At 47.2% G+C, this 18,302-nt stretch overlaps 1 protein-coding gene across 2 annotated transcripts in view; it reads left to right on the top strand.

Annotated features, from left to right (window-relative positions):
• Positions 1-18,302, top strand: part of LOC139749506 (centrosomal protein of 104 kDa) — a 467,215-nt gene that overhangs the window by 129,395 nt on the left and 319,518 nt on the right. For both annotated transcript variants that reach the window (XM_071663445.1, XM_071663446.1), the window contains one exon: positions 2,354-2,376. The gene's annotated coding sequence lies outside the window, so the exon portion shown is untranslated. The remainder of the gene's footprint in view (positions 1-2,353; positions 2,377-18,302) is intronic.

Below are 18,302 nucleotides of genomic sequence, written 5' to 3'. Positions count from 1 at the left end.
TTTAGCTGACTCGTTGTGACTTGTCTTTGGGTTGAAGCACAACTGGTTTGTTTATATACAGCGTATGGCTAACATGATATGACCAGGAGAACGTGAGCACCTTGTGCTCGAGCGCGACGAAGCAACCCCCTGAGCGCGACGGTACGACGCTTGAGCGCGACGGTACGACGCTTGAGCACGACGTTATGACCCTTAGATAAGATAGCGTGGACTTTAATCTGACCCGTAAGTGTCTGTGGGTTTTATCGTCTTGCTCAAGAGTCGTGGAGTCATGTTGAAGGGTCGTACCGTCGTGCTCACTTGCTTGCCGCGCCATTGTGTTTCTGGGGTCGGACCGTCGTGCCTCAGTGTGGCACCGTCCTTGCTCGAGGTAGGACACATGTTTGCGGTATTAATTTCCTGTGTGTCTTGCCAAATTTGGCTTGGGGGGGGAGGGGGGGAGAAGAGGGAGGAAGTTGTATTTAATTTCAAATCGTTTCAAAAAAAAAATCCCCGTGTGGGGGAGCCGTCTGGTTAATTGACTGGAGCCGATTCAATTGTGAAGGTGAATCAAATTGTCGGGAGTTGAAGGATGCAGAGTGGAGCCCACACCACGCTATCATGTTTGACCTCCACTCGATATTTCCGGCACTGCGGGAGAAATTGAATGCCACCCCCAGCTGCTCTGGCCAGGAGGGTTGAACTCCACACCTGCTGCTCTGGCCAGGAGGGTTGAACTCCACACCTGTTGCTCTGGCGAGGAAGGTTGAACTCCACACCTGCTTCACTGACGAGGAGGGTTGAACTCCACACCTGCTGCTGTGGCGAGGAGGGTTGAACTCCACACCTGCTGCTCTGGCGAGGAAGGTTGAACTCCTCACCTTCTGCTGGGGCGAGGAGGGTTGAACTCCACACCTGCTGCTCTGGCCAGGAGGGTTGAACTCCACACCTGCTGCTGTGGCGAGGAAGGTTGAACTCCACACCTGCTGCTGTGGCGAGGAGGGTTGAACTCCACACCAGCTGCTCTGGCCAGGAGGGTTGAACTCCACACCTGCTGCTATGGTGAGGAAGGTTGAACTCCACACCTGCTGCTCAGGCGAGGAAGGTTGAACTCCACACCTGCTGCTGTGGTGAGGAGGGTTGAACTCCACACCTGCTTCCCTGACGAGGAGGGTTGAACTCCACACCTGCTGCCTGGCGAGGAGGGTTGAACTCCACACCTGCTGTAGTCTGGGAAGGATTGAAGTCCGTCTCTGTTGCAGTGAGGAAGGAATCGGCCTCAGCATCTTCAGGTGTGAGGGAACCTCATCATCTGCTGCACTGAGCAGCCCTTACATCTGCTGACCCAGGGAGTCTGAATGTAGATTTAGAGAGCCTCAACATCTGCTAGACAGAAGGAGCTTCATTATGTACTAGAGTGAGGGAGTCTCCGTCTACTAGACTGAGGCAGTCTTAACATATACTAGAGTGAGGGAGTCTCAACATCTACTAGAGTGAGGGAGTCTCAACATCTACTAGAGTGAGGGAGTCTCAACATCTACTAGAGTGAGGGAGTCTCAACATCTACTAGAGTGAGGGAGTCTCAACATATACTAGAGTGAGGGAGTCTCAACATCTACTAGAGTGAGGGAGTCTCAACATCTACTAGAGTGAGGGAGTCTCAACATCTACTAGAGTGATGGAGTCTCAACATCTACTAGAGTGAGGGAGTCTCAACATCTACTAGCGTGAGGGAGTCTCAACATATACTAGAGTGAGGGAGTCTCAACATATACTAGAGTGAGTGAGTCTCAACATCTACTAGAGTGAGGGAGTCTCAACATCTACTAGCGTGAGTGAGTCTCAACATCTACTAGAGTGATGGAGTCTCAACATATACTAGAGTGAGGGAGTCTCAACATCTACTAGAGTGAGTGAGTCTCAACATCTACTAGAGTGATGGAGTCTCAACATCTACTAGAGTGATGGAGTCTCAACATATACTAGAGTGAGGGAGTCTCAACATCTACTAGAGTGAGGGAGTCTCAACATCTACTAGAGTGATGGAGTCTCAACATATACTAGAGTGATGGAGTCTCAACATATACTAGAGTGAGGGAGTCTCAACATCTACTAGAGTGAGGGAGTCTCAACATCTACTAGAGTGAGGGAGTCTCAACATCTACTAGAGTGATGGAGTCTCAACATCTGCTAGAGTGATGGAGTCTCAACATCTACTAGAGTGATGGAGTCTCAACATCTACTAGAGTGATGGAGTCTCAACATCTACTAGAGTGATGGAGTCTCAACATGTTCACTGATGTCATTGCTTATAATTACAGTTAATTGTAATTCACTTGTAAAATATATTAAATGTTTTCTTTTTTCTTTTCAGTTGTGCACACCTGTCTTGCCCAGGTGAGTAGCTGAACATGAGTTGTGTGAGGGTGACGGGGAAAGAGTCAGGATTTGCGAGGTAAGGCAGGTGGGAAAGGAAGGGAAGTGTGAGGTGGGAAGAAGTATTAAATGAGGGTAATTTTGAAGCGTTCAGTCTTCAGATGAGGAACGATACGAGGTGAGGCGAGAGTTGTGAGTGAGGGAAGGTGAAATGTGAGGGGAGGTATGAGGCGAGTGTAGAACATGGGAAGGCCTGTTAACAGAAGACCTGGTGGTACCTCATGACGAGGTTGTCTTGTAAGGGACAGTAAAAGTAACTTATGTTGCCATAGGAGATTTGTTAGGGATAGAGATTGGACAGGAGAGCAGAGGGCACCTCCCTACCCACCACTCCTTCTGGCTCAACAGCCGGCAGGAAGGTATTTAAGGAGGAGGGTCATGTGGTAAAGAGAGTATACTGCCATGGAAAGTGTATAGGAAAGTGTGACTCTTAAGTTACTACTGAACTAAGCGTTGTGGGAAAGAAGCTTAAAGCTTGAGGGAAGGGGAAAAAAACGAGATTTTGATTAAAATGTTAAAAAGGAGATGAAATGAGATGGTTTATCTTGTGTTAAAACAGGCTTACTTCCTGACGACTGATATGATGAAAGTGTTTGTTCATCTGTCAGTTAGATGTGTGGAGAATGTTCGTCTGGGAAACATATAGAATTAGTTTCTCTCAATTCTCTACAGCTCTTCAGCTGAAAAACATTTTGCCCACGTTAATACGACATTTCCATTACTTTATCTCGTGTGGGTTTTTTTTTCTGGTCGTTGAATCCCTAAAAACCTGTCTTGAGGGGACGATGAGGTGTGAGGTGAGGGGACGATGAAGTGTGAGGTGAGGGGACGATGAGGGGTGAGGTGAGGAGACGATGAGGTGTGAGGTGAGGGGACGATGAGGTGTTAGATGAGGGGACGATGAGGTGTGAGGTGAGGTGACGATGAGGTGTGAGGTGAGGTGACGATGAGGTGTGAGGTGAGGAGACGATGAGGTGTGAGGTGAGGTGACGATGAGGGATGAGGTGAGGGGACGATGAGGTGTGAGGTGAGGTGACGATGAGGTGTGAGGTGAGGCGAGAGATGAGTTAGATTATGACTAGGATTGGCGTGTGGTGAGGGTGATAGACAAGGGCGTATCCCACGCTGTCTAGCACCCCTCCACCTTTCCCCTTCCAAATTACAGTATATGATCCCTGGCACAAGGCAGGCCGGCCTCTGATTGGTGGAGGCTGGTCCAATGAGCCACCAGCACGGGCCTGTTAATTGGTGTTATCTGAGGAGTAATTATCTGGTGGCGTTCCCCTCCAGGACCTTATTTGGCAGGTTATTATCCATAATTACTTTGATGTATCCAATTTTTGTTCACTCATATGCCTGATTACTGTTATCTAAGGTCGATTTTCCATATTTAGATCTCTGTCATAAGTGATTCCGCTCAGGCATCTGTCATTTCAGTGGAACCAAGTGCCGTCTGGCGGTCACTTGTTCCCTCAGTGGAGCCAGGAGCCTCTTAATTCGGTCCATTCCCTTCCAGTAGACACAGAATATTGTTTGTGGTCAGTTGTTCCTTCACTGGAAAGGTTCGTACGACCAATCAGCGGCAAGACAGTCTGGCGACGAATGATATGACGTCATCACAACAAATGTCGTCATCATTTCTGATCGCCGTTTACCGCGTGAGCGACGTAGCGCCCCCCCGGTCGTCTCACATGCCCCTGGTGAGTTGCATCGGCAACACATCTTCCCCTGTATACCACAGTGCTGAGGTTGGCGTCACGAGGGGGAAGGTGAGGGATGGATGGTTGGTCGTTCCCAATTAAAAAGTGAAGGAAACAAAATTATGGTCGTCGAACACGGAAGGTGGAGGCAGGAATCGTGTGTGTGTATATATAGAGGGAGGATCCGATCTTGAAAAGAGGAGGTCGAAGGTGTTGAAAGAGGGATTGTTACGATCGGGAACTCCTGTCGAGTGTTGGATTACGTGTTCGAGATCGTTAAGGAGGGGAAAAAAGGGAAAGGGTCTCTGAGCTTCGTCCGGGACATCCCGCGCTGAGCATAATTGTGGTTAGGTTAGAGACATTGTGAGCCAGAGGACAACGAAGTTGTGTACAACAGCAGCCGCTCACACCGTCCCTGCCAGTGGACACTGTAGTCATGATGACTATATATATTCCTATGAGTCCACGGGAAAAATGAAACACGATAAGTTCCCAAGCGCACTTTCGTGTAATAATCGCATCATCAGGGGAGACACGAGAGAGAAATATAAGTCAGTTGATATACATCGAATAGACGAAGCTAGGACGCCATTTGGTAAACATGCGATTGTCGATAGAGTATATATATATATATATATATATATATATATATATATATATATATATATATATATATATATATAGAAATAATTGCTCAGTCGTTCGGTAGATAAACATTGTAAAGTTACCCAGGCATTTGACATCGATGTACAGGAACGCCTGGTTGTTGTTGGAGAGAGAGAGGGGGGGGAGGTAAACCTTGAGTGTTGGGGGCAGTAATCTACGTATGTAGGGGGTAGTAATGTATGTTTGTTGGGGGCAGTAATATGAGAATGTAGTGGGTCAGTAATCCCTAGATCTAGGGGGCAGTAATCCGCGAGTGGAGGGATTAATTACCCTTCTATCTAGAGGGCAGTAATCCGCGAATGGAGGGGATAGTAATCCTTTGATCTAGAGGGCAGTAATCCTCGAGTGTAGGGGATAGTAATCCCTTAATCTAGGGGGCAGTAATCCGCTAGTGTAGGGGATAGTAATCCCTTGATCTAGGGGGCAGTAATCCGCAAGTGTAGGGGATAGTAATCCTTTGATTTAGAGGGCAGTGATCCGCGAGTGTGGGGGATAGTAATCCGCTAGTGTAAGGCTGCTGTAATCTGCGTGTGTCGGGAGCAGTTAATCCGCGGGTGTAGGTCGGGGGATTACTGTTGTTCCCGCAGGTGCACCTCGTAAATCCCCTCGAGGCTTCCACACCTGCTGCACCGCCACACAACAACACTCAAGCTGGACTTTTCAGTGTTGCAAGCATAAGCTGGAGTGTGAGGCCAGGATTGGCGCCGGAGTAGACTGAGTTGTCTGCTAAAACAGCTCTTAGTTCAGCTTGAGCTGCCATTAGATAGTTGATAGTTTAGCTTGTTAAAGGTAGCTGTCATCGCAGTGTGACCCGGCTGTCAAGCGCTTAAACGTACGCGTAGAAAATGTTGTCATTTAAGCTTCGGTTGACTGCAGAAAGCTGCATGTATAGCTTGGGTCAGCCACAGGAAAAGATGTTGAGGTCATGTTGAAGTTGGTGTGACCAGTTATGCCTGTGGTGCCCCCTGGTGAAGTTGGTGTGACCAGTTACGCCTGTGGTGCTCCCTGGTGAAGTTGGTGTGACCAGTTATGCCTGTGGTGCTCCCTGGTGAAGTTGGTGTGACCAGTTATGCCTGTGGTGCTCCCTGGTGAAGTTGGTGTGACCAGTTATGCCTGTGGTGCTCCCTGGTGAAGTTGGTGTGACCAGTTATGCCTGTGGTGCTCCCTGGTGAAGTTGGTGTTGAGCCCATGGCGTCCCCTGTGTAGCGACACGGGTTCAGTATTATAGTGGTACAAGTAACCGTGGCCACGGTATTGTACAGATTGGTACAGTCTGTACAGTGGCCGTCACAACCGATCGTATGATCTCTATTGTGTTAGGGAGCCAACCGTACCTCGTGTGTGTGTGTGTGTTTGTGTCTGTGTCTGTGTGTGTGTGTGTCTCTCTGAGAGAGAGAGAGAGAGAGAGAGAGAGAGAGAGAGAGAGAGAGAGAGAGAGAGAGAGAGAGAGAGAGACCCACCTCAGAGTATCCATTCTCTGCCTTGCACCCCAGCCACCCTAACACAAGGAACAAAAAAACAAAAATAACCCGTAATTTCACCGTTGCGCTACCTCGCAAACGCGGGAGACAGCGACAAAGTAAAAAAAAAAAAAAAAAAAAAATATATATATATATATATATATATATATACAGCAGTGGATTGGGTGTACTCCTAAACGAGGTGGCTGGATGTCTCGCCCCATCTGAGTATCTTGCCTCTGGCTGGTACCTGAATTATAGATAAGTTTAACATATTCTGCAGATTTGTGGTAAGTAAATATTGGTGAAGCAGAGCCAAGTGTTAACAGTGTTACCCCGCCAGCAGACACTTTACATTGGAAGAAGTATTTATAAGTAAGGTGTAAGTGGGTGTTGTTGTTGAGTAGTTTGAGGATTAATTATAATTTGTCACCACTTCACATCTATCATTTTTGCTCCCATATGCTTCACCTTACTCATTCTGATGACTCGTTAGTGTTCCCCTCTCTTAATCTTGAGCTCCACGTTAACAACTCGACCCTTGCTTGTTGGCCAGTTGTCTCCGTGTCCAGAAATGGAGGCCAGTGTTCTCCGTGTCCACACATGGAGGCCTGTGTTCTCCGTGTCCACACATGGAGGCCAGTGTTCTCCGTGTCCACACATGGAGGCCTGTGTTCTCCGTGTCCAAACATGGAGGCCAGTGTTGTCCGTGTCCAAACATGGAGGCCTGTGTTCTCCGTGTCCACACATGGAGGCCTGTGTTCTCCGTGTCCACACATGGAGGCCTGTGTTCTCCGTGTCCACACATGGAGGCCAGTGTTCTCCGTGTCCACACATGGAGGCCAGTGTTCTCCGTGTCCACACATGGAGGCCAGTGTTCACCTCCACACACAGAGGACAGTGAACTCCGCTGAGTGGCTTAAACTCCATCTCTGCTTTGTGAATGTAAAACCAGCTCTGCCTAATGACTTATTTCCCAGCTGTGCATTTTGACTTATTCCGCAGCTCCGCCTAGTGACTTATATTTCCCTGCTCCGCCCAGTGACTTATTTCCCAGCTCTGCCTTGTGACTTATTTTCCCGGCTCTGCCTTGTGACTTATTTCCCGGCTCTTCTTAGTGACTTATTGTTCATGTTTTGTGTAAGGTCTTATCCAAATGGGAGGAAGGCGTGAGATGAAACACCAAGTGACGTCTTCAGGAGTGAGACCTGGCGGGGAGAAAGGTGTTGCCTTTTGTACTGTCGTCGGATCGCTCGTCAGGTGAGTGGTGGAGGCGGAGAGAGAGAGAGAGAGAGAGAGAGAGATAGAGAGAGAGATAGAGAGAGAGAGAAGAGAAGTTTGCTGAGGAGGTAGTGGCGTCCATAAGGGCCGGAGCCAGCCAGGAACCTCATTGAGCACGACACACTTTCCTGGGGTGGGAGAGGACCTGCCGGCCGGTGGTGCCCGGGGTGGGGATGTGTCGTCCCTCTCACTCGCTCCTCCACTTTGTCTTATGAAGGAAGATGTACTGGGGGGACGCGCCGGCCGGGAGGGTGCACTACGCCGCTGATGGAAGGGACCTTGGCTGCCGTGAAGGAGGTTATAGTTGTTGTTGACTAGGGTTGTGCAGTAGGGCATGAGAGAGTGGCCAGTTGTGTCTCTCCGCTACACTTGTCAAGCCTGGTGTTTCGTCATTGCAGTGAGTGAGTCACAGTTGACGGCCAGACTGTAGACATGATCACTTCACTATTGCAGCAGCGGTGGTCGGCCAGGACGTGAACATGAAGTGGTTTTGCAGTTGTGGTCCACGCCAGAGTGGCCCAGGCTGGGACTGGACGTGGTGTTGCTATCATGAAATCATTATCATATGGGACCAGCAGGTCCAGACTCACACAGCCTAGTCCAGGATGGTATACCTCCAGGAGTTAGGTAATGGTCTCAGTCACAGAGGATTCCCTCCTCCCTTGACAGAGTCAGCTCATCGGCTCCAGGGACTAGGTACAGAGATTGAAGCCGACGTTCCTAAAGAAAGGCTTTGATACACTACCCAGCGGCACGTCGGCCCCCTGACGTCAGACCCACTCGAGGATCGCACGACACACGCTTGTTGACATGTGGCTGGGTCTATTTACCTTTTGTCAGGCAGGTGTGTATCTGTGAGGTGCGACGCTATTTTCCTGTGCACGCCACCCTGCCTGTATTGAGCTAACATCTCGTTACACAGCTAGCAAGGACGTAGAAGCACCACCCTGCTGATCTGGTATTACCCTCATCTGGGGTGCAGTAAATGCTGGTATATCTGCCAATCATCTTTGCAGGCGTGGACCTCGTATTGATTGCCAAGTGTAAGGTCAAGAGGTGAGTATCCCTGAAGGTGTTTTAACAAGGACTCACCAGAGTCTTGACCCAGTGTTGTTTGAATTTTCTCTCCACCTGCTGCAGAAGAGTGGGCCACATTACTCTCCCTCTGTCCGTGCGTATTTCCGCATGTCGATGTCTCTTTGAGTCGTAGTTTTCGCAACACGACAACTGATGACTGCTGGAGTGAGCGTGGATCAAATCTTTACACCAGGCACTGCATACAAGGCTCTACATCTGACATACAAGGTTCTGGCTCTGACATACAACGCTCTACAGCTGACATTCAAGACCAGAGCTCGAGAGTTATGAGGTCGTGAGGTGTAAGGTCATGACCACAAGGTCATGTGTACTGACTACTGTTCAGTTATTGAAGTCTGGGTTATTGACTGTAGGGCAAACTTATACCACGGACACAACATGGAGTACTGGGTCTGATCAAGTCCTGAATTCGTGGGTGTGCATCTGTATGTCTTTCATACAGTAAGCAAACCGCTTGTGTAGCGAGAGCCGTCTTTGTGTAGCGGTGGTCACTGCCGGGTTTGTGTGATGCCTGGCTGGCCTACATGTGACCTGCAAGGGTGTGGATCCTAACGAACGGCTGGGCTGTGATCGCTGAAGGTTGAGGCTAATCTGCTGGTGTCACTGTGCAGCAGATCCTGCAGGTTGGTTGGACTGCTGGAGACAGTCTGTGGTGCCATCTCTCTCTCTCTCTCTCTCTCTCTCTCTCTCTCTCTCTCTCTCTCTCTCTCTCTCTCTCTCTCTCTCTCTGCCGCCGCCGCCGGCCCCACAAGCACTGCCACTGTGGTGGAGACAGCCATGTGTTGTCAGGTGCCGGCCTAGTAACCGGTTGAGGTGACTATTTGAGTAAGGCAGCCGGGGTTCGAGGAAGGAGGAGGTCTGAGCTATGGATAAGGATATCCAGAAACGTAGATCGACCATTGATCAGACATCGTAGACGAGCTGGTCGAGTCGGCCAGTGTTAAGATGCGACGACGGAAGCGCTCGGTCAGGGAGAGAGAGTCTCGTACTTGTAAAACATTTAATCTGATAAGCACTTTACTCCTGGGATCAATACTGTGTGAGCCCTTGTAAGATGCACCGACGAGAGAACCTTAGTGGCTAAACAGGCGAGGACCGGGACGCCTGGCCTGGTGGGGGGGAGCAGGACGGGGGGCGCGGCGTACCTGACGGCGCGGTGGCGTGTGCTGTGGTGCAGGTGGCAGGCTTGCCGCTGTGTCTTAACCTGCAGGGTGGTAGCTGCCACAACACCTGCCTCCTGGTGATTATGGTTCACACGGCACTTGGTCACCCGGTGGTAATGACTCCCTTGACAGCAAACCGTCGTGTTGGCAGACATGCTGGTGGTGGCAAGAGAGGGAACCTGACCTTGTGGCTGGTAGTGACCTTGACCTATGTTCTGTGGCCTTGAATAAGTGTTATTTCGAGGTTCACTGGACAGGAGGAGCCTCTTTGTCAGGGTGTTCATTATGTTAGTTTAGTGTTCGTGCTGCTGGAGGAGGACAAGAGGTTCTCCTCTTGTCATGGATTGTGTATGTCTGTCTTACGTTAGCTGTCGTCATAGCGACTCTGCTGGATCTACGTCAACAGTACATGGTGGCGTGAACATCCATGCTGGTTGTAGGGTGTAGTGACCCCCCACGCTCAATATATTTTTAGGATTGTTAAGGTTAGGAGAACGAAATGGTTAGACAAGGGAAGCTACAGTTTTGAAATGAATTTGCAGGTTTTTGATGTAGGTTTTTTGATGTGTAAGGATGGCTTGCTGCAGACGTCGTTTTCGGTGTATGTATCTGTACACACCCGGCAGAGTGGGGCTGTGTATGTACTGTTGTTATGTGTTGGTTTGGGAGAGGAAGTTAGCTAAGCCAAGCTAAACATTGTTCATCGTGTATATATGATGGCTGGCTGGAGTCTTCTTCAAGTGTTTTAAGGCTCCGTAGTAACCAAGGATTGCTCTGTGTTCGTCCCTCTCGAGGTCTCGGATATATCTACAGTTTGTGTTATCGATGTCTTCTCGTTTCTGCCAGACTTGATGTGTTTCCTCTCGCAACCATGTAACATTTACTTCAGATTTGAGTGTTGTTCTCGGGTGTTTACTGTGTAGTGGTTGCTCGTGTGTAAAGAATGATTGAGTCCTGTTTTGTGTCGTCTATAGCTAGGTGTGAGGGTATATAGGTTAGGTATGATCGCAGTTTTCACCAGGGGTAATTTATGGTTCCCCGGAAGGTGCTGGAATCTCTACAGACTGGTTAGGACCGCTTTCCCTTGTGCGGATCTCATTGTCTATTATCTCATGACCATTTATCGAACCCTGTGATGTTAGTGTGTGGCTCAGGATTTTGTAGTTCTTATGGTACGCTCTTCTGTGTCCTTCTGTGATTACTTCGTTGGGTCATACTCCTCTCATTGGCATTATAGTGATTTTTTTATCATTATTATAATTTTCCTTTCCGTTTTGAATACATTTTGTATGGTTACCCTGGCTGTACTTAGTGTGTTGTAGGAGTGAGTTGTTTGAGACAGCAGTTAGAGTGGCGTCATCTGCGTAGATATCCATGCTCATGGCACCAACTCCTTGGGGAACGTCTGCTGTGTAGTTTCTGAAAAGTGTAGGGGGACAAGACGATGCCCCGCGGGACCCCGCTGAGTTAAGGGAATTTTGGTGACGTTACGGAGCTGATGGTTACGGCGGTGCGTTGGTAAAGGGTGCTTGATAACAGTCTGTATTTGATTCCTGACATAACTAGTTGTAGTGATTTGTATTGTAGACGAGTCGTCCAATGTCAGAGGTGTTTGCTTACTGTTTGTTAACTGCAAGATATTTCATGTCCATTCTTTGCCCATCTGGTAATTATTCTCAAAGAGTTTCCTGAGAACTTCATAGAGGAAAGTGGACTAATGATTCTTTGGATCTATATCTGGCAATCTTGCCTTTGATGTCATCAGCACTCTGTACTCTTTGAACCTTCGGGGACAGTATGCAGGGCTAGTACAAGAACCTTCGGGGACAGTATGCAGTGGTTAGCATAGCGTTGTAGATGTTGGCAAGGTACTGAAGGCTCTTAAGAGTAACATGTCGATTTATTTCTTGTCTGTTTTTGTTTTACCTTGGTGCTGAGTTCTTGGTGTTTTAGGTGGGTATTCGGAGCTCCGGTATGTTTGGCTGTTCGTAGCTCGAGCATGTTGATTCACTATGAGAGACAGTTATGAGTGAGTCGTTAGGAGACAGTCGTGTTGAGTGCGTGGTCTGATGTGGGATGGTTCAGTCGTGTTGAGTGCGTGGTCTGATGTGGGATGGTTCAGTTGTGTTGAGTGCGTGGTCTGATGTGGGATGGTTTTCTTTGTTGTGAGTCAGCCAGTCGATTATATCTTCTCCATGATCGTTATAGTTTCTATATACTTCAGTCGTGAGTTTGAACACTGATTTCCACGTTTTCATGACTTTGGTAGCCATACGGTAGCCATGCCTCGATCCTCAGCATCACTCGAGTTAATATTTGACTTTAGTGCCTCTGGGGCTTCCCTCCACGTAACCGTCTTAACTCATTGTCTGAATCCCTCAAGGTCACTCCAGTCTTGGGGTCGCTAGGGCGTTGATGGTGTTTACCCGGTGTAGGTTATATTGTGGTTTTACCTCTTTCATTAAGGTCAGCTGGAGGTCTTTATGTTGTTGGTATATAGGACATATATCCAGCCGCGGGAACCGGCGTTATATTTTGATGATTTCAAGGTGGATGGCGGTCAAGATAATGTTTGATATGAGTTGGTTGGGATGTGCAACTGATCGCGCTTTTCCTGAGGTTTCGTATCACGTATTTGATAAGGACTTATCGGGTTTTTTTTTTTCAGTTTCCTTCCCTTCATGAGTTTATATTTGGGAGATCCTTATTGATCACTTCACTGCCAGGGTTCCTGTTGACGCTTTACGTTGCCAGCTGTTGCGTTCCGGAGGTGAGAACCGGAAAGGTTGGTAAGGAGACTTTGGTGTGGGTATGATCTCAGCTGGTTGTCACCATGGCTGATGTCGAGCTTATGGTGAATTTTTTCCGTTTCCAAGTGTTATGTCAGGAGGGCTGCGTGGCTCATGAAAGCTGGGAAATACAGCCCCCAGGTGTTCTGCACCGACGTATAGTTATCAGTTACATTATATTCCTGCCTTTGGTGTTCGCAGAGGAGCGGACGAGGCTTGCAGGTATGTCTGACATTAAAGTCACGAATGATTTAGGTAGGTTCAGGTATCAGTAGTGTGGTAACATGATGAACATCCGTCGGGTTGTGGGGGCTGAGATGAAAGAAGTTGTAGTGATGATTGGATTCGTTGTTGTATTTACTGAGGTTGTTGGTATCTGAGATGTGAAAGTGGTGTAACCTGGAATTTTGAAGGATGGTGTTTCGGGGAGGCCATGGTTGTGTATCCGAGTAACTTGTAGGTTGTTCAGATGTATACATGTATAAAGTTGAAGTTGTTGTTTGTCCTGTGTTGAACATTTTGTTGAATAACTTTGAATGTCGACATACAGTGAGTAATATGTTTCTTTTTTTTATGTTTACCTCTGATTCTGTGTTTGTTTATTAGTTTTTATATGGCAGTGCTGCTAGAGGGAGGCTGTGTGAAATCTACCTCGTCTTTATGTGGTTGGGTTGAGTGTTCGTATCTGGTCGGGCTGGGCTGTCAACCATCGGTGCTTCTCAAGGATGTGAACATTTCTGTGGTTGGTTGGTTGATTTTGTTATGTCATGGGAGACTTGAGGTCAGTGGAGCTAGTTGACACGTCTTGGAACAGGTCGGGGTTGTTTGTGGTTTTCAGGGGTTGGCCAGGGCTGACAGTGGTTGAGTGAAGATGTTGTTCTCAGAGCAGACTGCAGTTGGTGTCAGCTGTCAGCTGTCAGCTCTGTCGTTTGTACCAGAGCTGATTATAATAAGTCATTTTGGATTTTTTGGTTCAGTGATGAAGCTTGGGTTTGAACGGTTCCAAGGCAGTGTGCATGGTTTGCGTAATGTTCGACGACTTGTGGTATACATTACGTATTTTCATTTGGTAATTTGGTTTGTATGAGGCAGGAGTGTTTTTTTTCATTTATATAAACATTTGTGGGAATCCCATGTGGTTATTGTCTTGCGTTAGATGTTTTTCTATTGTGTATTCTGAGAGGGCGGACTTGTTATCTGCTGCTGTTGTTTCTCGTCTTGATCTTAAAGCCAGGTTTCTGTTTTTGCATCCCATGACTGTAGCAAGTGGAGAGGGGGGGGGGGGGGTTAGTTAACACAGTTGTGGTGATCAGCGTTACAGACCTTAACGTTGTGGAGGGACACAGCGAGCAACCTCTGTCTGTCTGTCTGTACTCGTTATTTGTATCACATTCCTTGTTGTGTGTGTTGTGCTTCTCAGGCGAGCACCACTTGTAAACACGTAGTTAGGGGTTATGTTATTCTGTTTGCGTTTGTCGACTGTTTTCGCTGTTCGCTGGTTCAGTCATACCAACTGAAGTGTGTGTGTGTGTGTGTGTGGTGTGTGTGTGTGTGTGTGTGTGTGTGTGTGATCTCGGGAATACCAACTTAATGATTTTTGTCTCCTCCTGACCGTTGTATGATGTCGTGCATGCGTTGTGTTGTCTCGCGTTCCCCTCACTATTGGCTGCTGGGTTACTGTGTCATCTGCTAGGCGCTGCCCGCCGCCCTCTACGTGGCCAACATGTCCCTAGGTTTAGTCTATGTTTACACAGTTTGGCCCGGGATGTTGTGTTCCAAGGGCGTCACCGTCAGGTCTCTCTCCTCTTCTCTCCTCTCCTCCCCGTCCCTCCTTTTTACCTCCCCTCTCCTCCTCCTCCTCCTCCTCCTCCCCTCTCCTCCTCCTCCTCCTCCTCTTCCTCCTCCTCCCCCTCCCCTCTCCTCCTCCTCCTCCCCTCTGTTCTCCCCGCTGCTCAAAGGTTGATAGGAGCGCCGGCAGTAACTCCGCCGCGCCAGTGAGCGTGGCTGTGCTCCACAGCAAGATGGAAGCCTTGTGCTAGCAGCCGAGTTCGTACAACTTAATCCAAGTTCTGTAAGAAAAAGATTCGATATGTAGATTATGCCGGTATATCTGCATGTGAGAGAAGTTATTGCGCTGCTGATACCGAAAGTGGGAGCGGGGGGAGAGAGAGAGAGAGAGAGAGAGAGAGAGAGAGAGAGAGAGAGAGAGAGAGAGAGAGAGAGAGAGAGAGAGAGAGATTCCAGTGGGTTTTTACACACACATACATATGCACACACTAGCGAAGACTCAAGGCATTATGGGGAAAGTTCTGAGTAATCTGTAGGCAAGAAATAAGGTCATGAGTAATTTTTAGCCTCAAATGCAGTTCCATGGTTGAAATAAAGGTGTGGTTCTGTAAGATGTCAAGAATCGAACGAATTTTAGCGATACACTGTGGGAGGAGATGCACGCTACACACTGCAGCCAACCAGCGTTTGAAAGGTATGAGAGAATGAACGAATATTGCCGGAGTAGAAATAAGGTACAGAGAAAATTTGAAAATTATATCATGGCCAAAGTAGGAAACAGTCGAAAACGTTTGTACAGAATCATCAAGCGTATGTTGTGGTTGTCGAGCAGGTAATGAGGCTAAGGGGGAGGCGGTACATGGGAAGGCCTGAGAACAGTGCACGTTGACCCGTCTAGCTATCTGCTCTGGACTTGAAATCGTCTATAAAATCTGAATGCGCTTCACCTTATTGTATTCTCAGCTTCTAGAATGAGAAGGAATTTATGGATATATATATATATATATATATATATATATATATATATATATATATATATATATTTTTTTTTTTTTTTTTTTTTTTTTTGCCGCTGTCTCCCGCGTTTGCGAGGTAGCGCAAGGAAACAGACGAAAGAAATGGCCCAACCCACCCCAATACACATGTATATACATACGTCCACACACGCAACTATACATACCTACACAGCTTTCCATGGTTTACCCCAGACGCTTCACATGCCCTGATTCAATCCACTGACAGCACGTCAACCCCGGTATACCACATCGATCCAATTCACTCTATTCCTTGCCCTCCTTTCACCCTCCTGCATGTTCAGGCCCCGATCACACAAAATCTTTTTCACTCCATCTTTCCACCTCCAATTTGGTCTCCCACTTCTCCTCGTTCCCTCCACCTCCGACACATATCCTCTTGGTCAATCTTTCCTCACTCATTCTCTCCATGTGCCCAAACCATTTCAAAACACCCTCTTCTGCTCTCTCAACCACGCTCTTTTTATTTCCACACATCTCTCTTACCCTTACGTTACTTACTCGATCAAACCACCTCACACCACACATTGTCCTCAAACATCTCATTTCCAGCACATCCATCCTCCTGCGCACAACTCTATCCATAGCCCACGCCTCGCAACCATACAACATTGTTGGAACCACTATTCCTTCAAACATACCCAATTTTGCTTTCCGAGATAATGTTCTCGACTTCCACACATTCTTCAAGGCTCCCAGGATTTTCGCCCCCTCCCCCACCCTATGATCCACTTCCGCTTCCATGGTTCCACCCGCTGCCAGATCCACTCCCAGATATCTAAAACACTTTACTTCCTCCAGTTTTTCTCCATTCAAACTTACCTCCCAATTGACTTGACCCTCAACCCTACTGTACCTAATAACCTTGCTCTTATTCACATTTACTCTTAACTTTCTTCTTTCACACACTTTACCAAACTCAGTCACCAGCTTCTGCAGTTTCTCACATGAATCAGCCACCAGCGCTGTATCATCAGCGAACAACAACTGACTCACTTCCCAAGCTCTCTCATCCCCAACAGACTTCATACTTGCCCCTCTTTCCAAAACTCTTGCATTTACCTCCCTAACAACCCCATCCATAAACAAATTAAACAACCATGGAGACATCACACACCCCTGCCGCAAACCTACATTCACTGAGAACCAATCACTTTTCTCTCTTCCTACACGTACACATGCCTTACATCCTCGATAAAAACTTTTCACTGCTTCTAACAACTTTCCTCCCACACCATATATTCTTAATACCTTCCACAGAGCATCTCTATCAACTCTATCATATGCCTTCTCCAGATCCATAAATGCTACATACAAATCCATTTGCTTTTCTAAGTATTTCTCACATACATTCTTCAAAGCAAACACCTGATCCACACATCCTCTACCACTTCTGAAACCATACTGCTCTTCCCCAATCTGATGCTCTGTACATGCCTTCACCCTCTCATATAATTTACCAGGAATACTCAACAAACTTATACCTCTGTAATTTGAGCACTCACTCTTATCCCCTTTGCCTTTGTACAATGGCACTATGCACGCATTCCGCCAATCCTCAGGCACCTCACCATGAGTCATACATACATTAAATAACCTTACTAACCAGTCAATAATACAGTCACCCCCTTTTTTAATAAATTCCACTGCAATACCATCCTAACCTGCTGCCTTGCCGGCTTTCATCTTCCGCAAAGCTTTTACTACCTCTTCTCTGTTTACCAAATCATTTTCCCTAACCCTCTCACTTTGCACACCACCTCGACCAAAACAGCCTATATCTGCCACTCTATCATCAAACACATTCAACAAACCTTCAAAATACTCACTCCATCTCCTTCTCACATCACCACTACTTGTTATCACCTCCCCATTTGCGCCCTTCACTGAAGTTCCCATTTGCTCCCTTTTCTTACGCACTTTATTTACCTCCTTCCAGAACATCTTTATATATATATATATATATATATATATATATATATATATATATATATATATATATGTGTGTGTGTGTGTGTTTACTCCGTGTTCAGTCAGTAGGTCCTTGAAACTTGAGAAAAATTTGTGTAACCGGTTTCGAAGGTATATAATGATATAGTCTTGACTGTCTTAACGTTTGACAGAAACTTATTGTAGTGTTCGAAGCATTTTTATGCACAGAAACTTTTTCCCGCGTCAGTATTACAAAAATGTTGAATTAATTACAAATTTTTGAAAACCTGAATGAGATCATCACGAGGTCTGTGTTCCTGAAGATTTTTTTTTCCTTTTTTTTTTTTTGTATTTCTAGTCTTTTTTCATACGCCAGGTTTCTGAGGTGGAATTTGTTTTGTCGCCCGTCTCTGTACTTGTTCCAGTTTTCCCCATCTTGCTTGTAGTTTTGGGACCAGAACTGGACTGCATTATACAGCAATCGAAGGAGTTAGCATTGTTTCTGTTGTTTAGTGGTTAATGTTCCTAGTTATAAGACCAAGCAGCCTGTTCCCTGTATTACCTATTGCTAGATACTGTTTAGTACACGTTAGGTTGTCAATCATAACAATGATCCTCCTCATCATTTTATTTCCGTCAGCGAGTTATTTGGGTCATGAAGGCCGCCAATGCCTAGGTATAACCTCCTCCAGGCGTTCATGGTAATACTAAGGACGTACGTACACGTTCCTACTGTATGTGTTGTGCGGCGTGTGTGGGAGGAGCCGGGGCCTGGGATGCACACCCTCCACTTCCCGTCTGTTGTCCTCCCTCACCCTGCCAGCCCGCCCGCCCGCCGCCGCCACTGCTTTAAAGGCAGTCGTTTCTCAGGCTTCGCCACGGAGATGTTTGTCGTATTTTTCCGACCAAGTTCTCGCACTTTTCTTTGTGGCTTAAAAGACTTTTATTTGTATGATTATTGCGAGTTTTCTCAGAT

The sequence above is a fragment of the Panulirus ornatus genome, chromosome 7 (assembly GCF_036320965.1).
Source record: "Panulirus ornatus isolate Po-2019 chromosome 7, ASM3632096v1, whole genome shotgun sequence".
Lineage (NCBI taxonomy): Eukaryota > Metazoa > Arthropoda > Malacostraca > Decapoda > Palinuridae > Panulirus > Panulirus ornatus.
Note: the sequence above shows the minus strand (reverse complement) of the source record. Positions and strands in the feature narration are given on the sequence as shown.